The sequence below is a fragment of the Sturnus vulgaris genome, chromosome 1 (genome assembly GCF_052056855.1).
Source record: "Sturnus vulgaris isolate bStuVul1 chromosome 1, bStuVul1.hap1, whole genome shotgun sequence".
In the NCBI taxonomy this organism is placed as follows: Eukaryota; Metazoa; Chordata; class Aves; order Passeriformes; family Sturnidae; genus Sturnus; species Sturnus vulgaris.
Window position 1 is genome coordinate 9368782 of NC_142243.1, and position 23214 is coordinate 9391995.

At 37.9% G+C, this 23214-nt stretch overlaps 1 protein-coding gene across 2 annotated transcripts in view; it reads right to left on the reverse strand.

Annotated features, from left to right (window-relative positions):
* PTPRN2 (protein tyrosine phosphatase receptor type N2) overlaps positions 1–23214 on the reverse strand; it is a 637088-nt gene that overhangs the window by 530241 nt on the left and 83633 nt on the right. The gene's annotated exons all lie outside the window — the stretch shown is intronic.

The window sequence follows — 23214 nt, forward strand, 5'->3', positions numbered from 1 at the left end:
TTGGATTTCAAGACTCTCCTTTCACATGTCGACAGGCCCACCTGTACCTCAGATTCCATAAAGCACATTCTGAGATGTATTGTGTAAATCATTACAAAATGTTGAAAAGCACCAGGTAAGCATCTCCAACCAAGCAGAAATTCCTGCCCCCAGGAAGACATTTGCTCAAGTCACAGTGAGAAAGGACACAGTGCCAAAACCAGGGGATCCTGCTGCCCATGGGGTCTCCAAAATCAGCAGGTCCCCTCCTGGAGTGGTTTTGCTGCACCAGGTTAATGATGCATGCACCAGGTTAAGGACTTCCACACAGACAGTATCTGTACAACTTCCTTTTGAGACTCCAAGTGTCAAAAATCTCAAACTCATGATTTAATCATGTTTACTGTGTATGCTTTGCCCAGTCAAAGGATAAAATTAGTTCATATGAAATCCTTCTGGGTTGTTGTTTTTTTTACAAAACCATCCTATCTATTTGTTACTATCCTACCTACCTTTTTTTTTTCCTCTTTTTTAAAACCAGGTAGAGACTTATAAGCAGACAAATGAAGTACACACACTTTAGCTTTTTCCCAGAAATTAAGGTTATTTTTTCTGGAGCCTTTCTATGACTTCTCAAAAATTGCTGCTCTTAAGACTGTATTGAATAAATTTCACTGCAAAGCACCTTGAAATAAAGTGAGGCAATCTCAAATTATCTCACTTAAATAGTTTCTGGCTTTTGCTGCTACCCAGTTCCAGCAGTGTTGTTACTGCTCTGCTGCCTGCGTCAACTATGCAGAGCTAATCTTTTTTGCAGACATCGTATTGAAGGAGGGAGAGCAAACCATTTTTGTCCTCACAATAAACTTCCATTTTTATCTCTACACTGGGTAGCAAAATAACTCTGCATTAGTCCATGCAGCAATGTATGAAGTAAGAAGCAATAAATATTCTCATTTAATCTCATTTTTTCTCAACTATTCACAATTTTATTGCATGAAAGGTTTTATTTGTTTAAACACAAATTTATTTGTTTAGCTTTGCTTTTATTCCTAATGAGAAAGAGTACCTTAAATGGGTTGGGAAAAAAAGCACTGGATGATCTGCCAGAATCTCAGGTCCCTGCTACTGCAGAGGCTGCACAGGCTGTTCACATGAGAAGATAAAGGTTAAAGTGAAATCAGATTGATGTGCAAACCTGCACAAAGAAAACAGGCAGGAACAGAAACTGAAGACAGTGTTGTGGAAAGCAGCTCAGCTCTGATTGTGGGAAACAATCAATAACCCTGAGAAGGAGGAATGCTGCTGAAAAATATAACAGCAACCACAACAACAACAAGGCACCTCAGGAACTGAGGAGTGCAGCAGTGACTGTCAATAATAACTTGGTTTTGAAAGCACCTCTGCATTTGCTCTGATTTAGAGGCTATTGTCACCACTGATTAAAAAATGCTGACAATATATCAGCATGATTTAAATATATATATACAAACAAATGAGACTTCACTTCTTCTGCCCCCCTTTTCTACAAAATGGTCATGTAATAGTTTATATATTTCAGGGGCTGGTAAACATTTCAGTAACAGAAGATGGTGTTAGTAGAGCACTGCCACCTTCAGTGCTTTTCTGTTCAGGAAATTCCTTTGATTTTATACTAGCAAACATATTTCAGACAAAACCTAAGATTGGATGGGGTTTCCATAAGAAATTTCACACTGTAAGTTTGGATGGGGTTTCCATAAGAAATTTCACATTTCAAATGCAATCTTTGGCACAAAAACTTAGAAAAATGGAAGGAGGAAGGTGTATTTACAGTACTGTTTTATTTCACAAGACATGTTTTTGCAGCAAATCTCTGCTTCACCCTCACTGAACACACTGGTTTCCATAGAGGAGTGCACACATTTATCTTTTTCTTGGAAATAAGCACTAGTGGCTTTCAAGTCCTGGAATTGGACCAGAGGCCTTCCAAGGGAAAGCACCTCCTGATATCTGTGCGACCCTGGATGTCAGGTTTGCAAATCAAGTGTTTTGCTTGGTAGGTCTGCTCCAATTGCACCACATTATGTGCAAACATAAACACAGCCAGAATCTAGCTGAGAAACATTTTGTCTTCCTTCAAAATCTATAATCACATTTACACTGTCTCTTTCTCTTTCCTTTGCAAGAAAACATTCTGTCATACCAAATGTTCCCACACTATTGATATTTACTCATTCTGCGAGTTTTGTTCTCTCCAGCATGGTGAAGTTCCTTGCTAATTAGGATCTCCTCATACCATTCTTCCTTAGATTCAGTCACCCTGTCTCCCTCTCGTGGGAGAAGGGCTGAGGTTATACAGGAGAGTGCAGGACAATATTTGAACCCAATGCTCCTTTTCACACAGTGTGGTTTGAGTGCAGTAATCCTGTTTGTTCACATTTCAGCACAGGAACTATCACAGGAGCAATGTCAGCACCAAGCTGCAACACAAACAGCTCTGTCCCACACCAGGGCCCCAGGCTGAGGTCAAGGCACAGGGAGGATAAATGGAAGAACAGCCCAGCACGACTTACAAACACACAGTTTCCACAGCAGTCACTCCAGCCTGCACAGACGTATCCTCAGGGGTTGTGGCATGGACCAGATGGCTTTCCATTCACATTTCCTGCTGTTCTCATCACATGGCTATCCTTAAAAGGATTTATTGCCGAGTAAAAAATGCACCTATTTTCCTGAATAAACTCCCAAACAAACATGTTTTAATGTTCCTGCTAAACACAGCCCTACATTACAAACATAAGACTTTGTTCTTTGCAAAGAAACAGAGAGCAAGTGGTGAGAGTGAGAATAACAAGGTATTAGAGAGATGCTAAGAGATTTCCTTCCATCAGTGTAAGTCGTGGATGACAACAGGGATGGAACTACTCTTGACCTACTTTTGTCAGAAAATAAGAATGGAATTCTGTCACGTACTTTGCTGTACAGAGATGAGGTGCTGGCACAAACACGTAGGATGAGAAGCAATAAGGCATAGACCTGGTAACATCATCATCAGAACCAGGATTCAAAAAGACAATTATGCTTGAGGTGTCATGACAGGGTGAGAGAGACAGCAGGTGATATTTTGACTTTGCTGAAATCAGTAGGATTTATGCATCAATCTGATTCAAGGTGTTGTGCTTCAGCATTTCCACAGAGTAAATCTCATGGACTAAAATGTATTGTTTGCAGTTTTTATGACATCACCAACCCAACTTAGTATGGGAGACTTAGATACTTTGTATTATAAAGCTTCCATGCTAGTATTCAAAAGCTTATTTTGCAAATAAATTGAGGTCAAGCCCCTACAAACCATAAAATGTTGTACATGCTAAAAGCTGAATATCACAGCATCTCCTATGTCATACATACGCCTTGTAAAGTGAATTAAAAATATTTTCAGAAATTACACATCTGCTCTAAAAATGTCAGATCTTGCTGACACTAGGAAAAGCACAGGAAGAGTTATGGGAGCAATATGCCACAGATGAAAATTCTCCAATGAGTACATTTTGATTAATGCTGCTGCATTCACTAATGAATGACAGGCAAGGTCACAAGTAATTTCAGTAGTCCTGTATACTACAACCTCTGTATAAAGCAAGCCCCAAACCTTCCAGGAGCTTTTCCTTGAAATTTACTAAAATACTTCAGAAACCAATAGTATCTATAGAGCTGTGGAAGTTACCTCAGATATTTAGTTATATAAAGTCATAAGAAATCATACCTCATATTTTCATATGAAAGATCAAGAAATCTTGAAAGTCTCAAAGTTATTAAACTCATTTTTCTTTCTACAGTACATTGTCTTATTTGCAAAATCTTAGGAGCTAAAATGAAATGTTCAGCTTTAAACCAATGAAGCAAAAGTCTGAGGACAGGGACTACCTGGCAAAGCTGGACCATTATGCTACTTTGCCTACTGAGACAAGCTTAATTAAAATGTCTCTGCAAAGACTCTCTGCTATTTTTTATTTGAAAAGTAACTTATAAAACACCAGAAATCCATAAGTTACTTGTACCTTCCTGCCACTCAGATAAACCCCATTTACACAAGACTTAACTCTCAATATTAGGTGAGATGAGCAGTGAGGAGTTTTTAGTTTTATCTGCATTTCACAAGGTTAAATCCACATAAGGGAATACCAGTTTCATATTGTAGCTTTAGCAAGTCCACAACAGCATAGTTAACTATTTGAACTCCCTACACGTTCTTCACTCTCATGCTAAAATTCACCTCAATTCATTAACAGCTGAGAATGATTTCTGTCACATCAGTTCTGAGCCACTCCAGCTTGTTTGGAACAGATGTTATTACCAGCTAAAGAAGAGCTCTACCTCCAAACTGCCCTCTCCCAGCAGTCAGCATGAAACACACAATGAATAAATATTCTCTCTTCAGCCAACAGTTTTATTTATCACTATTCAAAGCAGCTTAAGAATGCTAAAAGTTGCTTACTTTTCAGACCTGTTCAATGCCACCTGATTTTATTGGGATCTATATCAGCTACAACTCCTGCTTATAATCTCGACCACTCCTATTTGCATAACTAAACAGAAACAGACTGCTGCAGAGGAGGGAAGAAGGAAATAATGCATTTTATACATTTAATACCTGGCCATCTGGTACCTCAGAAATGTGTTCAACTTCAAAACAGCAAGAAAATAAAATGAGGGAGCCAAAAGAAGCTTTGCTGAAGCAAAAATGCATTTATTTATATAAAAGGCAATTGGCAGCTGATGCAGAGGATACATACATAAATCCAATTGCTAATGCACAGGGATTATATGAATAGAAATGCCATAGGTAAGCAGTAGCAATGGAAATTAGAAGGAAGTCTCTGTCCATGCCATCCCTATCTAAAGGATTTTTTTTTCCCAGTTTTCTCTTCTATGTGTCACTGGAAGAGGGGCAAGAAAACAGAACCCTTAAGAGGTTTCCCTTCACCTGGGGAAGAAAAAAGAAATGCAGTGATGCTTAGCAGCTTCAGTGTCCTCAACGTTTGGTGGATGTCTCAGGAGGAACAGAGTAGGTGAAATTTCTCATTAGCAGACTACACGACTGCAGTACTGAAGAGGGAAGGAGCCATTCTACTTTTACCAAAAGCCATAAGTCAGGTACAGATAAATGGGTTTATCTGTAGAGAAAGGTGGTGATTGCATCACAGCAAGAACTCAGATTGGAGAAGGCCCTTTACAGCTTTCAGCAAACTCCTCAGCTTCTCTGAAGTTCTCTCTTTTTTGTCCTCTGAAGATACACAGGAGAAAAATGCACCAAGCTGTGTTTGATATGATGCCACAAGTTTCATGATAGCTACAAGGGAGCTAAAATTATCCAATTTATCTATATTAATGATTTTTAAATTCAAACAGCTTTGAATTTTTTCAGCTGTCATCTGCACTAGTCAACAACTGAAGTTCTGTGATTCTTGCCACACAAAGCAAAACAATAACAGATGTCAAAATGGCAGAAACAGAATGGTGCTACTATATCTGGTTGGGGCAGAAATTGTGAAGTAGAACAGGGTGATTCTGGAGATAAAGGTAAAATTTGTATAATGTAATCTAAATTAGTTATTGGTTTTAATAAAAAAAAAATACTATTTGTAATGTGATTTCACCCAGATTAGGAAGCTCTTTGAAACTTACAATTTTTACCAGTCATGACAAAATATTTTGCTGCTCTCACACCCAAGTTCTATAGCATTTCAAGATTAGAATTTCAGTTTTTACTGTCAAATAAGTTCATACATTATTCAGCTGTTCAGAAGTTGTATGGAAAACAAAAATGTTCAGAGGAAGACAAAGCATCAGCATACAACCTTTTCTACCACAAAAAAAAATTATTAAAAGACATTGCCTTAGTGTTTAACTCTAAGTTCATTGCAAGGGATAAAACTTTACTAGATATAATGAAAATGCACAATCTTCAAATAACACCATTAGATTGCAAAGCAGGTATTATCCTTGGCCAATTCCTGGAGCAAAACAAAGTTAAATCAACATTCCCCTTGCAGTTTGTTTGCACTTGGTAGGCATACACAATTTTCTAAGCATATATTTGTATGTATACATACACTACCAAACAGCTTTTTGTAGGTTTCTAATGCTTTATAATCAATTACACAAAAAAAAAAAGGAAAAGAGTCAAGAACACTAAGTAAAAAGAGAACTACCAAATGCTCACTGGAAGCAGAATGCAGCAGGACACTTTGGGCTGGTTATTTATATAAAAGCATGTGACAGCAATAAAGAAATACACTCAGCAGCTTGTTCTGGCAGAAAATAAGGGCTTTTCAAGACCTGTCAAAGGAGCTATGGGTGCAAAAGATGGCAAAATGGCAAAGGTCCTGATTTCTTCCTAAGAGAAATCCAGTGAAGACTGGATTCTGGAAAGTCTAATTTCATTGTGCCTAGAGATGTGGGGGGTAGATAAATCACAAGATCTTCAAAATAAACCACTTTAGAAGCCAAGTTAGTAAGTAGGAATATAAAAATAGCAAGAATACAGTGGCACAAAGGTCAGAAAGATGAAAGTGTAACATAAAGGAACAGATAAAAAGGACACAGAAATAGTATGAAAACAGTCATGAAATTGATGGTTCAATCCTTCCCAGTTTCTCTTTCTGTGGTTGCTAGATCACATAGAGCTCCCTCAGAAGGCAGCCCATATATAACAGTAGTGAAAAGTGGCAAGGGTTAATGGTTCTAAACTAAAAGAGGGCAGATTTAGACTAGGTGTAAGTATTTTTTTACAATGAGGGTGGTGAAACACTGGCACAGGTTGCCCAGAGAGGTGTTGGGTGCCCCATCCCTGGAAACATTCAAGGTCAGGTTGGATGGGGCTCTGAGCAATCTGATCTGCTCATTGCAGAGGGGAGGGACAAGATAAGTTTTAAAAGTGCCTTCCAACCCAAATCATTCCGTGATTAAATTTATCCATGTAGACTTTGAAAATTTGTACATTTTTCTGGGTAGAAAAAAATGGAAAAAGATAAAAAATAAAATCCTGCAGCTGGTTTACAAATAAGAGCCATCATAGTTTCACCACAGGAAAAATACATGGACTGTTTTTAAATGATTAGGCAATGCATGGATTTCTCTGGGAACTTTTTTATAAAAATAAGTGCATTGAAAATAAGAATTGCACGTTACTCAGGAAAATTACAAATATATGACCATGACAAAAAACTCAAACTGCTTCAGCTTCATTTTTTATTAGAAAGAGAACTGTGATCAGGCAATTAATAAGTATGCACTAGGAAAAGGAAGAAAATGAAAGATAAAATAAAGTGAGCATTTAACCATATTCTACACTTTAAATTCATCAAGACTGTGATTTGAATTTTTAGAAAGCACGCTAAAGGAAATTTAGAGCCCTTAATGCTTAAGAGGACTGTGGGAAAGAAATGTAACTCAAGGAGGTTAGAAAAAGCAAATCAAAGTACTTCTCTTCAGAATGAGAGAAAATTGAAAGTTTTGGGCAATATTAACTACTCAGTTTAAGCTGAAGTCTCAGAAAAACACTGGAGCAAATAAAAAACACCCAGAAGATAAGACAAGTTACATAAGTATTGTCAACATGAATTTTTACATAACAGATTGCTGAATCAATTTGATTTTTCTCCTTGACAGATAAGAGCCCTTGTGCAAAGGAACAAGTCAGTAGTTGTCTTATTTTCACCTTAGCAGGGCTTTTGGTACCATCTCACATGACACTCATTAGCAAGTCTAAATGAACCCTCTAAAACTGGTAAAATTATTTTGGAAAACATATTTAGACCCAGCAATGGATAAATGAGAAAACAGGTTGGCAGAAAAGGCAGTATCAAGGAAGATTGTGAGGTGGGTGTGCCCTGGGTCTAGCAGTACTTATTGAGTAATTTCATTAATCCTTTAGATGATGGAACCTAGTGAATGCTTATCAAATGTGATGTTTCTCTGCACACAACACAGGGCCTGCAGCTTCTTTCAAGCCCCTAGAAAACAAGGTAAGTATCAAAATAATCTTTTCAAATTGGAAAAATGGCTAAATAAAAAGGACATGATTCAGTAGGGAGATATTTGAGATGCTACGCCTGTACCTAGGTAGACAATCTGCTGTACAAGATGCAGAATAGTCATCTTGAATCTTCCTGATGAGAAACTTCGGAATTTTAATGGACTAACTATATGAGACATTGTTATCACACCTTTATAAAGCATAAAGTTTATTAAAATAGTACTTGGATGGAAAAAAAATGCAAGTATATAATAATTCTATATATTTTTCGTGAAAGACTTTTTTCTTCCACAACACAAAAATATCAGGTTCATGTGAGGCAGAGAATCATATAATTATGTAAAACTATCAGTCAGGGATGAATCATCACCAAAACAAGGTCTGACAATCCCTTTTCACAAGTAGATGGAGAAGCAGCTAGTAGCCATCTGGAAGCAGCAATTTCAGATGCTCACTTGATAACTCAAATCAAGTACAAGACTTACTTTCCCACCTTTGGAGCAGTAATGACATCCTCAGATCCATATTATCAACAGAGCATGAGCATCTTGCCTATCACAAGAAATGCTTCCAGTTGGATCACTGTAGCTTTAAAAATCTGAGCAAAACTCCAGGGATCAAAGATTTAAATAACCTTCCTCATGACATGAAGCAAAGTGGATCCCTCCTGTTGTTACAATTATCATGCTTATAAATACATATCTATGGCTTCCATGAAATGTCCCTTACCTGATTTACTTTCTCCACAGTGAAGTTTTATTCTGTAAAGTACCTAATGATTACATTTTTTAGATACCTGTGAAATAACAGTTTGGTTTTTACTTAGGCCAAGGGGAATGGCAAAAGTGGCAAAACTAGTCCTCCTCATATCTTTAGTTTCTGTAGCCAGTGTACCTTCCAGCTGCTTGTCTATAAGATTACAACTCCCAGGATTCTTTAACACAGAAAGGTTTTTGCAGAGAAGATATTTAGTCCTGGTATAAAAGATTACAAAATCTTTATAAATGTGCTAAACTTTTTATCACGTCAAAATAACAAATGCAAGATTATATCTAGAATTTTAAAAACTCCATTTGATTATTTAATGATCATACATCTACACAACATCTCTAAACCTGTTCTAATTCCTGGCCTTTGCTGAGTTTTAATCCCACACACACAGAGCAACCTGAAGCAAAGGCAAATGATAGATGAGCTGTGAGGCCATATTGATTCCCTCTGCTGTAGTGCAAGTCAGGAGTGAAGTACAGCATCCTTATTAGAGATGCTGTCCATTAACTTTTCCTTGCTCTACAAGTCCTTAGTTATAACATATTAGCAGTGTATGCCTGAGTGAGCACTGCTCTAATTTGAAACTGAAACAATGCTTGCATCCCACTGTGAGCAATATTAATTAACATCTTTCTTCTGTTTTCCCTGAACTCTCCTCTTGGCATTTCCAGGTAAAGTTAAATAAAAATGTATGTCAATATGAAAAAGCTGGCTATTGGCAAATGCCTCATGTAATTGAAGTGCTGGATGTTGAACGTCAATTAAAAGAGTTTCCCTTTGGAAACTGAGTGTGTTTATCCATAATATATCATGTTATGGTCTTTGTTAATAGCAGTGATCATAGCAGGCAGCCTTTGTACATTTGACAAGTTGATAATATCATAAAATATATATGCTTGCCTAAGTAAGCTCTTAAGTAAGGTAAGAACTCATTTGTTCACTTACTGATATACCAAGTCAAAAATTGCAAATTGAGGTGGTCTGTTACTGTTCTGATGACAACCAGATTGAGCAAAGTTTGACTGTGAGATGCAAAATTCAAATGATGTCAAATCAAATGTTTTCTAGAAGTACCTCATATTTGAGAGAGTACATCAGTTGGCCTTGAAGTTTCTTGTTCTTTTTTAATGAACTTTCTTTTTTTCAGCTACCTGGATAAAAGATTTCAAAAATGTAAAAAGGCCATACTGAACCATCTTCTAAAAACAGTTTTTCCATCAGAAGTATTATATTCCTATGTAGCATACAAAAAATACAAGTATATCAACCAACAGTAGCAGGCACGTCTGGGTTCTTTTCTCTCTGCTGTCTGAAAACCAAGCCAGTAGGTTGCTTTAATGGAGTAGTTCTTCCATAGAAAACAGGTCCTTTTAAATATCATTATCTAGTTAAAAATATGGGGGGAGTGCCAGAAAATAGGTTCTGATCACCTTTAACAAGAGGAACTCAATTTGTAATTTAACTGCCCCCAGTGTAATTTAATATAACTTGGCAATACATTTTTAATTAACATGTAAGTACATTAAGCTCATGTAAAATTCAAATAGCAAGAAACTGAATTAATATATAAGTATAGTTCAAGATCTGGGAGACATTCCCATGGCATGCAGAAACAGCCTGTGTGTCACCTGCTATCGAGCATATATTCAATTCCTTACGATAATTAAGTAAATTATAATATTAATTAATAGTTATTTAGTAAACTAACTGATTTCCCTCATTTCTTGTGTAAGGTATCTGCAAAAGGATGCAAGTGCATTACAGCAGTCACACACAGTGGCTTGTCACTCCCAGCTGCAGGGTGCCACACACCCAGCTCCCAGTTCCAGCGTTGGCTGAGGTGACAAGGTCACCAAACCACAGGTGGGCAGTGTCCATTGATCTTCCATCACCAGGTGAGTATCACACAATATCACTACTTACACTCAGCTTCTGGAGGGGCAAAGGGATATGATCACCTGCAAACCCTCAGATACAAGAGCTGGTCCTGTCTAATCCAGGCACAATCCCAGCTTGTGTGGCTCCACCTCTCCTCACAACTCAAGTCCCAGCTGTAAGACTGTGGTTTTGTGTCCAGTGGCTCCAAAGAAGCCACATCCTCAGGAGGTTTACAAGCCAAACAATTATCAACTTCAGCAAATCAAAGAAGAAATGCAATGCCTAAATATTGACTGGAGGTAATGTTTTAAAAACATGAGGTGGCAGAGGTTTCTGAGCAGATCCTGGTACAGTGCCAACCGAGTTTTAATGGAACACTTCCAGCAAGATTTCAGGTTTGTTGGAGCTATTTCTGCTTTACTTCTCCGTTTCAGAGGCAAGATAATTCTTGTGTTTATGTGGTAGAGAATCAGATTCTCTAGAAGACTCACATTTCTTCTGCTTGCATTTAACCCAGAAAACTTTCAGGACTTCTAGCAGAGTGGCTACAGGGATTTGGACCTTCATGTAACACAGTTTCTTAGGTGTTTTCTGGCTGGTTAACCACTGTTAATTTACAAAGTATTGTGAAAAAAGAAACCAACCTAAAACTTAAGTCACACCTTAAAATACAAAGTAGACCTCATCTACTTAAATCAATAAACCAAGGACTTAACAGAGTCAGACTTTCTGTTAATTAGTGATGGTAGGACAAAGGGAAATGTTTTATAAAGTAGCATCCTATGAACCACAGCAACAGGACTTGTTATATGTAAATAAATAGTATTTTATAGGCTTTGAAAAAGGGTGTGAGAATGTAGTTGAAGGAAGGAAAATATTGAAAACAAACAAACTTTGGTTAGTGTTGTGGTAAACACCAATGGAGAGCTTTGACAGCAAGTTCTACAGATAATTGCAGCACAGTATTTAAGGTTAAATCCAGTCACCTTCAAAATATAAAATGATTCAGACTAGTCAGAAATATCAAACAGCTTTCTACAAAACACTTCAGTATTTGCACAACAAATTTTCAACAAACCCACTTACAAGTAGGTGCAGTTCCCACAATACTGATGTCCATGTATTTAGTATAAAGCCCAATGATTCATAAGCAAATGTGCTACTAGGTGTCTTAATTGCTGCCCTTTAACTAAAACTAAGAAAAGGCTTTTGAATCAGATGTAAACACTCGCCAAAACCCAAATCAGTCTCCTGTGCAATGCCAAAATAATGTACTGCTCTACTCGGGAATTTTGACATGCTGTGTGGAACACTGCTCCTTGCACCATCCTCAAATGTCCTCAGACTTATTCACCTTAAAAATCACCTGGGAACAAGTCAAACATCAACTTCATTGTGTTTTGTCACTAAAAGGAAAATATCTTTCTTTTTCCAGATTTACATAGTTATGTAAAGAATATCATCCCCTGCACTGTACACCTGTGTGTGAGGCAGGACAAAAAATAGCAGGAAAAAATATCTAGTTGTATTTATGTTAAAACATAAAATACACTGCAAAGATATTATAACCTCAGTATAAAAGCCCAGAACCACACAGTCCAAGCCATTCATTCTTACACAGACTATTTACTTTTTTTAATTGTTCCAACCTGCATTCAGTAGAAAAGTATGTATTACAAATCAGACAAATCACTTTATTCACAATATTCTCATCATAGATCTGAAATCATGCCTTCCAGTCCAAATCTGTGCTATAAAAGCAAACCTTTTTGAAAGACTGCAAAATGCTTAACATCCAAAAATACCACAGTGACTTGCAGTGTACCAGCAATGCCCAAGCCAGTCACATGCCATGGGGATGCTCAGAAAAAAGGCCAAATCAAATTCCTTTTCTGTATCTTGTCAGGGCAGGAATCACAGCATCCCCCAGTGGGCATAACCAGACAATTAAAATCACAACAGACATTTTCACACAGATGCTGCACAAGTATCACCCTCATTTACCTGAAGACTATGAGTGCTGTGTGCCAGTGCAAATCCCCAGTATGAAGTCACTGGGGGCCAGAGTGCAACTGAAAATCTATCCCATGCCCAGAAAAGATCAGCAAAGCCCTGTATTTTTCTGCTTTGAAAAAATACGATCCCCACTACCATCATTCTTGGTGGCAAACTGGAACTGCCTCTGAACAAGCCAGGAGTCCAGTTCACTGGGTGTGCTGAGAGAGCCAACTGGATCCAAATGCACAGAGGGAGGGTATTCTCAGCATCTTTCCTAAAAGCAGCTCTTGGCTGGTAGGAACTGTGAGGAAGTTACACTTAGGCATATATATAGATATATATTTTTTTTATAAATATATTTTCATATATATAGAAAGAGAGACTACTGACTAGAACTCAGGAAATAAGAAATCTACTTTCTTCAGTCTGAAGGTGGTTTACTCCCTGATCTGCCATATCACAGGATAGTCCCAGGCTATTACATTTTAAGAGGGGTTGGGACAACTCTCATTTTCACTGAAGCCATGTCAATGAATAGAAAAGCTGCATAGAGCCAGAAAGGGAGCAAAATGAAAAGTATGACTCTGCACCCTAATAGGATATTCAGCTGGAGAGAATGCAATTATAATTTCCAGCTTCTTCCCCCAGGATTGTTAATGTATTGTACATTGAGTAGCTATTCAGTGAAAATTTGACATAATCTTGGGAATGAGACTCAATCATAGCCTAACCACAAGGGTACAATCCTGTTCCCTTGTCTTCTTTTCCCAGCTCTGAAAATCTTGTCTTTTCTGTACAATGGCTTTAGAAAAAGGCAAAGTCTGTCTTTGCTCCATGCAGTCTGTAGCTCAGTGATCATTGTGCTGCCCCCAGGAGTTAATAAGATCTTAGGCTGTACTTGTGGGTGTTCCTGCTGACACTTTTTAAACGGCTGGCATGTCTCATCAACCATGGTTTGAGTGGGGAAGGGTGCAAGGCAAAGGTCTGTCGTCCCTGTTTGCTTGTGGTGCCAGACTCTGTGGCCAAGGTTATGCTGTGTTTTCCTGTTCACTTGCTCAACATGACGGGTACTACTTCACCTAATTAGAGAAAGTTCCCTTCACAGGGGGTAGGCTTTCCATTTCCCTTTCAGACAATCAAAGGAAGGAGACAGGAGTTATCCTGGGGAGTGCTGACTGTATTAGCTATGAAGTACCTGCCAGATCTTTTGTTTTGCCTGCCAGTACCAGGAGCTGGCCATTATCCAAGACAGCATGGATGGGATTCATAAGGTTAAAAACAGGTCTCAGCAGCAGACCCAGTCATCCCATCCACTGTGTTTGCAGAGCTGCAGTCAAGGGAACAATTTATCTTCTTCTTACTGAAAAGATCTAAAGCATGGTACATCACCTAAAACCTGCCTGTTTTACTCTCAGCTATATGGCAACATCTGGGAAAACAGCTCAGAGGCTGACATCCAAACTGCAAACATCTAAAGTTAAGGCTGATTAATGCCCCTCCACATGTATCTGACTTCATCCTTTCTCCCCCTATATGCTGACATGAACATGCTGACCACAATCCTTCTTTGGGCCAAAGCAGAAGACAAACCAGTCCCTGAAATACACTGGGTTATTTTGTAGCACTTTGAGTAGATTTCAGCTTCAATAAGCACTGGATCAAATCTTATAAACTTGGAAGTTCTCTTCCAGTATCTCACTCTCTTCTCAGCTCTCACTAATTGAAATATATTGAAGTAACATCATCAGAAAGTCCAAGTACTCATCACAAATTTGCAGTTCAAGCATAAACTTAAATCTGTATGTTGTACCCAAAGAAAAAGAGAGAGCACAGTTCACCCATTGGATCTAATGAAAAATTTCAAAAGCCCATTACTAGTTTTGCAAAGGAAATTAAGTATGCATACCTACTTTTTTAACTGTTAAAGATGTTTTTCAAACTGGAATGTAGATTGCAACTTGCCTATGCCATTGATGTTCTGGAATAACATTCTCATCAGTAGCAATTTCTTTTCAACAAAGTATAATTGAATGGACTAGGCTAGGAGTGGCTATCATACATAACCCAGACTTTTTAACATGGTTGGAAAGCTGAAATAAACCCATTAATTATTCTGATACAAAATTTATGCAGAAAAGATTTAATTAAGAAACCTGACTAGAATACCTCCAAAAGTGAGGTGCTAAACTTGGCCAGGAAAAACGTGTTCACTCCGAAGAAAGCAGTGAACATAGAATTTAGAAAATTATCCAGGACTGAAATCTTCTAGTCTTTCCCAAACCTCCTCTGCTCAGGGTATTTTAATGAAAATCCTCCCCCATGCTCGTTAGTGTAAAGTGCAGCTCTGCTGTTAATGGCAAGGCTATGATTAATGCAACAGCTCTGCTCTAGGAATGGGGTTATTTAGATCTGAGGTGGTCAGATCTGATTAGGGCCATGTTAAAAATGACAGTGATAGCTCAACCTCCATCAGAACAAGCTGTGTCACCCACAGCAGTATGCAGTTCAAAAACCAGCCAAAAACAGTGCAGAACATGATTTATCTTGTTCTGAAATTATATTCCAAATGTCCTTTAGTGCAGTTACAGAAACCTTTATTCCTGATTTGCAGTCTGTGTGCTTCTATGCACTGATGGAACAAGTGACCCAAACTGCTCCTTTGCTTTGTAAAAATTGAACAGCCAGAGTTCAGGCCAAAAGAGATTATTTGGCCATTTAACCAAACTGCTCATGCCTCTCAGATTCCAGTTTCACTCCTCTCTTCTTACCAACTCCAAAATTGCAGAAAATACATTCAACTCGAATATATTAAAAAAAAAAAAAAAAAAAGAAAAAAGAGAGAGAGACAAACCAATGAGGCTTATTTGAAGACAAATGATAAATAATCTGTTTACCTATCCTCAGTCTTTGCCCACCAGTTCATATTTAGACTCTTCTTTCTTTGAAGAGATATTAATGTGTGGTACCTGCAGAGCATTAAATACTATCACACAATAGTCACACAATCCCACAATATTCTTTGAAAAAATGAACCAACTGGATTTTATGTACTTTATTGTTTTCTCGAGCTTAAAATCATTTCAGCTACCCTTTTCTGTCTCCATTCCAATTTTTGACAGCAATTTAAAATGTTGGTATGACAGTTTTATGTAGCATTCTCATAGCGGCCTTATCATTAGACTTGATGAAAGCCAAACTCCAAGTCCCCAAGTTACTCTCTGTTCTCACATCATGAATTATGTTAACCTTTTTATGCCATAATGCCAGACTAAAACCTGCATCCATTACTGAGGGCATGGCTGGGTGAGGACAGCCTCACCTGCTCTGCAGCATGCACTTTCCCCTTTGAGAAGCACCTCTTTCCATTTGGGTGCTTGGAAGCACAAAAACAGCCTCATCAAACCCCATTCTGACCATTCACAGTTATTTGGTTATGGGAAAATAATTATATATTTTTTCCTAATCATTTCTGAACAGAATAAAGCTGAATCCTATGTTAAAATCCAGTTCATGACTGGTTTGACATTGGTCAACTCCAGCTCAGAACAAGGCCAAACCAACCAAGCCATATTTCCTACTATTTTTTTCCTAGCTCCTACTTCAAAATATTTTTGTTGTGTAATTTAAAAACCAGATATCTGTTAAATGAACTTATACCGTGGTGAGATTTTTTCCCCCCAATAGTTATACTGGATTCATGTCCCTAAAGCTCTTTGGGAATTTTTACTCCCTTAATAACAATAATAGTGGCATTCCAGGTAATTTTTCTTTACTTCACAAGAGATCTTGGAAGGCAAGAGAGAGCACAGAATATGAAAAGATAATTACATTCTGTATAACTGGAAAAATACATTTACCTTCATTAATAGATTTAAATAATATAATTGATACTTTAATTTAATTAACATATGTAGAAGTATTAAAGAAGCAGAATTTAAGAAAAATCAACAACAGCTTCGTATACCCACATTCTGGCTTAAACAATTGTATTCACAAAGTATATTAGATTATTATTGTTAGTTTTGTTTATACTTTCCACTTCCTCAAAATCCCTGCCTGTCTTCTTTTGTTTTCTATGTCCATTGGAAGGAGTGAAGGAAGCTCCTTTCCCTTCTGCCTGTGTTGTATTTACTGCATGACTCTACAAATAGTGCAAACACAGAATCTTGCAAGATGTGGATATGTTCATTATTCATTTATATAAACACATACCATGCCTGCAAATTCACGCGTTCACAATTGCTTGCTAGTGATTTTTTTAAAAAACCGAACAATAAACCAAAATTTCCAAGTCCAGCGCTGTGTTCACTACAATCTCTCTTGCAATTACAGATCTAGTTAGTTTCCTAATTTACTTTCTGAGAACTTAAACTTCTGCTTAACTTAAATTTAGGTGCCAATTTCATTGCAGATGTTCAGCTTGCTGCTTGGTTAAAGGATTTGCAGTTACATTCTGTAGATTTGTTCTTAACTGTCAGCTCTACTACCAATAAAGCAGAACTAAGTTCTGGCTCAGTGTCATCCCTGCCTTCTTGAGTTATGCATGAACCTGAGCTTTTTGTCTGTTTGGGAAGAAAAACAGCTGCAATATGGAAAAAATTTAAGAAGTTAAGGAGATTTTCTTTTTATTTGAGCTTCTATACATTAACAAAAATTTATTCATTTTATATAAACTTTTTTTGTTTATACGTGTATTTGTTGAGGGATTTTTAGGTGTTTGGGTTTTGGTTTTTTTTGCTTGCAACACCTGGTCATTCAATATGCAAACCCTGCTAAATTTAATTATGATACTGTACACCTGCACTTCTTTATGTTGCCAGAAGGCATCCCTCCCTGAAAAAAAAAAATTAAATGAAGGAGAGAAAAAGCTGACCCTTCACTCCACAAGGATTGTGCTTTGGCATGGCTGCCCCTTGCATTACCAGCAAGATTTTTTCATTTATTAAATTATTACAGGTTTAATTTCAGGAAAAAAATCAAGTCATTCCAAAGAAGACTAATGATAACCAGCTTGTAAATACTTGCAAAGATTTAAGGTTTAATTTTTGGCACTATAATGAAACAATCCAGAGCCTACCAAACATATCAGCAGTCAAAGGAATTGCACAGTTGGCACTCCCCACACTGGGACACCTGGATTTTGGGTTTTTCATTATATCATTGTGCTGGGGCTTAACAATCTTTAAGGCTACTGGTTTATAGAAAAGTGATCTGGTGAGTCCTGTCCAGCCTTTAGGGGACAGAAACAATTTCCCCTACATATGACATATAACAATCCCAGCTAGAGTTCTGGGTAGCAGTGAGATCAGCAAATGCCTGGACAGAGACTGATTTATCTTTTCATTCCCAGAATGAGGCACTCAGCTGAACCCAGCCCTAAGTAACCTGAATCCTCTCTGAAAAGCTTTCCCAAAACTTTCTTCAAAATTCAAATGAAACCATAAAATCCAGTTTAAAAATAATTATTTACCTATTCCAATACTACTGAAATTTCACTGAAGCTTGGGCAAAGTTTCAGGCCCATTTCATTGCCCAGACTGATCCACAGGAGTCCCAGCTATGCACTAGACTTAAATCTTTACAAGCCTTATTCTCTCAAGATGAAAGTAGCCAGCTAAGAAGCTGCATCCTCCTACACCACACACCTCAAGCACACCAAAATGGTTATGTAATTTAATTACACCCTTGGATAATCTCTTTAAAAGTAGGTTGCACTTTCAGGCTTTTTTGGAAGCCATGTGAAGCCTTCACAGAAGGGCCATGAGTCCAACACTCATAGGGCAGATGGCACACATTGGTTCTGTCTTCTGCTAGGACCAAACTGATCTGTGAGGTACAGGATTTCAAAAGAATTTCAGTTATCTCCCATTTTGCATACTTAACTCCAAATTTAAACAACAACAAAATCTATTTCTGGCAAATATTAAACCTCCACATATTCTCAAAGCAGAGAAAGTTTAATACAGTACCCTGTTTGTAAACAAAAACAGTTCAACTCTTGCACAGAAGTTCCAGTTTATTTTTATGCAGGCTGTTTCCATTTTTAAAAAAGGTTCCTCTTTTGTGGAATCACTAGATTTTCTAACAGTACAACTATTTATTCCCTAATGATATCATTAAAAAGACACATTTACTCTGTGAATAATGCAGTCCAGCCAAAATATGTTATTATTACAGATAATAGAGTGGTTTTCCATGTTCCCAATTGTGTTTTAGGTTGCTGACTCAAACATATTTAATAAAAGATAGTAAAGATTTGATTTATTGTTCAAGTCTCTCTTAATTACCTCCTCTAAAAAAAAAAAAAAAAAAACCCACCAGAATTAATTTGATTTCAACTTTCTATTCATTTATACTACTGAGTTTCTAATGTGGAAAAATGGAGCATTTCAAACCCCACACTTCCCCCAGCAGCACACGAACCACAATGCAGACGACAAGTTCATTAAACTCCATTATTACAAATGAGGTTGCAGAACAGTAGGTGCAGAGGCCATGGCTCAGACCTCTGCAGTGAGAGCCAAACTGAAATGCCCACAAAGCATGGAAAAATAATTCTAGTTCTGGAGCTGAGCTAATAAGGAAGCTGCTCAGCCTTACAAGTAAGGCAAAATTGCAGACAGCAAACATTGTTCCCTGTTCCCCAAACAGCTTTTTGTGGATACCTGTCACCCTTCCCATCCATGGTCCTTATCCACCAGGCTAACTTACTGCATCCCAAAGGATCCTAAAACCAGAGAAGAAAGGTCTGACCCAAGGAGAGCACCAGGTGCTCATGGCTGGGGAGGAAGATGAGACAGGAATCACCCCATTGGTGAACTGCACCCTAAAATTCACCTCTGAGGAAAGCTGCTTATGTCAAGTACAACACAATGACACTATGCAGCTGCACAGGATCCAGTTTCAAGACCTGCTATGTCACCTTCATTTTGCTAGAAAACAAATCAAAATAAGTTTTTGTGTGTTGCTGACATAATTTGTTATGTTCACTTTGCAAAGGTAAATAGTAAATTTAAAGGAAAGTCTGAAATTTGTCAATGTAGCACAATATTCACAGAATTCTAGCAAAGTGCTTAATTTTGTGAAATTTCTTTCACAAAAGACTTTTCCCCCTCAGACCGCCCTGTGCATTTTTTCCTCAGCTCAATTTACAAAGTAAAATTGACAGGGAATTAATAATTTACATGCTTATGTGGAAATCATTAACTTCCTTGTTGAGAAAAAAAAAAAAAACACAGAACAAATGAACATCTGAATTTGTCACAAAAGTAGCTGCATGTTTGGCACAATTGATTTTCTCCTTTTAAATTAAGATGAATGGTTTCAGATGGATTGATCCAAGATGTTTATTTCATTTAAGGTATTTACCAAACTACATAAAGGTACATTTTACATGCTAAAAGTACAACCCGCCTCCTCCCTTCTGCTCTACAGTTTTCCTCTTCATATTCAAGACAATAATCCCATGCATGAGAATTTAGAAGGTAGAAACAACCCCTGGGAGGCATTTACATTTAGTTCAAGGTCTTACTAACAGAGCAAGCACTGCAAATTAAAGCATTTACTATATAGATGGTAGCATGACTATTGTTGCTCTTCATAGTATCTCTCAGAAACTCAACATTGCACCTGAAGATTCTACATGCTATGTCAAACACTGAAAAAAAAGAATAAAACCTGTATAGGTTATACTCATTAAGCCAGTCCTTTGTACCTATATGTTATGAAGCAGTATTTTATCCCTCTAAAAGTATTTCCTGGTTCATAGTTTTTCCCCATTCATCTCAGTGTAGCTGTAGAGGGTGTGAACTGATTTCTTGCTGAATAAAACTTTCGTGAATCCAAAAGCAGTATTTCCTTGTGGATTTCCACTACAGCATCTACAACAGAGTACAAGATGCAGCCATAAATGAACATGTATAAGCAGAGGCTGCAATTCCAATAGCCTTAGCATTAAATATTCTCCCGTGTGGTTTGAGTTGGGTCTCTAATGGTTATTACACACTCTCCATTTCTGCTGATTCATATGACACATACTGGGTATAACTTTGTGCTGACACACACCCGAACAAGTTTTTGATAAACACATACTGGAATTGCAGAAACCTGTCCCATTACACACTTGTGCTAGATTGAATTAAACTACTAATTTCTGTATTCTGTTTATGCTCTCCTACCAGCTGACTGCTAGTTAGAGCTGCATTTTGATCTCAAGCACTGTACACTGCAATAAAAAACACCAACTTGAATCCTCACCTCCAAACCTGAAAACCCAGTAACCACATCAGGGCATCAAGAACAAACACTCACACCCCTGGCTTTCCCAAACACAGCTAAATAAAGACAAAAGGAAAATAATGGTAAAAAAGGACAAGCCCAAAATGACCCCCTACCCTTTTGAATCCCCTCCTCATTTGCACTTGTGACTGATGGGGTGTTAATTAACAGCCTCCTCACACCATTACAAATCAGTCAGAGCTCACTGTCAGTTTTCCAACTCTCTTGGCAAGGCAGCTCCCTGCCTGTAAGCCGGTGCCTCCTGCAGGATTTGCTGCTCCTGAGGAAAGGTGCTGCACAGCCATGGTGCCTGGGCTGCTCTCCAGTCAGCTCATCCAGAGATGCTCACAGTGAGCACATCGTGCCCAAGCCTCTCAGCCCAAGGTTTACTTTTCAGTCTTGTTGTCTTTCTCTGGCACAGGTACAAAATGTTTTCCATACCATCTGCTCATCTGTGATATAAGCAGGGTCAGCAAAATGTTACATCAAAGTAATTTACACCTATTGGTGCTGAATTACAAATAAGTAACACATCAGTGCTAAGATGAAGTTATCTACAGCCTTCCTAAGGTGGGCCAGCCTTTCTGAGAGGCTCCCCTGGCTGCACATGTAACTGCCGACCAAACACAATAAAAAGATTTACCAGGTACCATTTGCTCCAGCTAGCTTTGAACACTTAAAGGCCAGTTACACTGCTCTTATGCTGTAACAATCCTAATTGTAAGATTTTAGCTCTGCAGTCTTCTAATAGGTTGCTTTTCTATTAAAAACAAAATCAAAACCCAAACAAACGAACAAAAATCCACCAAACCCTCCCCCCAAACAACAGAAGTTATCAAGTCTTTCTTAAAAACTTGAACCAAGATGGGTTGTGGCGAGAGATGGCTGCTTTGCTGCGTTTTTAAAACTTGAGTTTCAAAATTCCCTGTCCTTATGCAGTTTCAGGATTTACCACAATGGGCCAGACTATGAATTCTGCCGTGGAACCAGCCCTACCCATGACACCCCTCAATGTCATTCACAGGGCATATTTGGATCCTGAGCTCTCCAGTCTTGCACTTGCTTCTGAGGGATGCCTGCCTCAGCAGGGTACAAGAGGGAGAGCTGCATTAATGCAGAAAGTAAAAGGTCAGTACTCAAGGAGGGACTAATGAAAAGGAACAGGAGGAGAGAACAGTTCATTCTGGGGGAGAACATACTGTTTGCTATTTTAAATTTCATGTGAAGAATTTTCTCTTAAATTATCGGAGTATTTTTTCAAGACAACAGTACTGCTACACAAATTCCTTTTCAGAAAAAGTAGTTCTCTTACAATGAAAAACTATGAAATAAAACCCCACTAAATAATTAGAATGCAAAACATCACATTTCCCCTCTACTACTCCCCAGAAAAATATTAAAAAATTATAAAATTATTAATGAATTCCAGCAGTTTTCAGTTTCCCTGCTTTTATTTGCAATTATTTCTCATATAAAATAGCAAATAAAACATACAATTTTGATCATATAAAGCTTTATCCTGCCTATTACTGACCAAGGATGAGCAGCTACTTAAAATACAGTATATTTGTAACACCTTGAAAAGAAAAGTGCTGACAGACCCTTAACAACAACAGCCCCCCTAAACACCTTTCATATAAATTCATCTGTTTAATAAGAATGTCCTCTAATAAGCAGGTCAGAGAGCTGCAAAGCAAACAGGGCAGCTCTGCTGCTGCTACTGCTCCCCAGACAATACTCTCATCTCATACAAGATAACCATTACACACGATTATTAGAAAATAAGTCATTTTAGGTGTACATTGTCTGGATACTGAACACTGATGTGTTTTCTCCTTTAGAAATCAATTAGTGTGTTAAAGCTATACTCTTGGATGTGAGCACTGCATGTCCCTGGACTCTGAAAAAAGGTCCTTAATTCTGCATCTGTGATTATTACAGCAGAATAAATCTCTGTGTGTATGGGAGAGGGAAAGAAGGATCAGAACTGTCCCCCAAAAGGTACAGAAATATTGACTGACTATGGACAAGGCAAAGTTATGGTCCAAATTATGCTCCCAAAGTACCTGCAGCAAAAGTCTATTTGATGGTTTTCAGTTTATTGTTGGAAAAAAAAAGATACATGAAAAGTAGCACCTCTGCTCTGTTCTTAACATGGCTACAACAGCCTCGTGCTGTGGGCACATCTCCAGCCACAGGAGGATTTCCCAAAGCCACATCACCAGCCTGGCAGGGATCACCTGATCCCACCAGAGCACAGCACCAGGTGCAATCCAGAGGAACTCCAC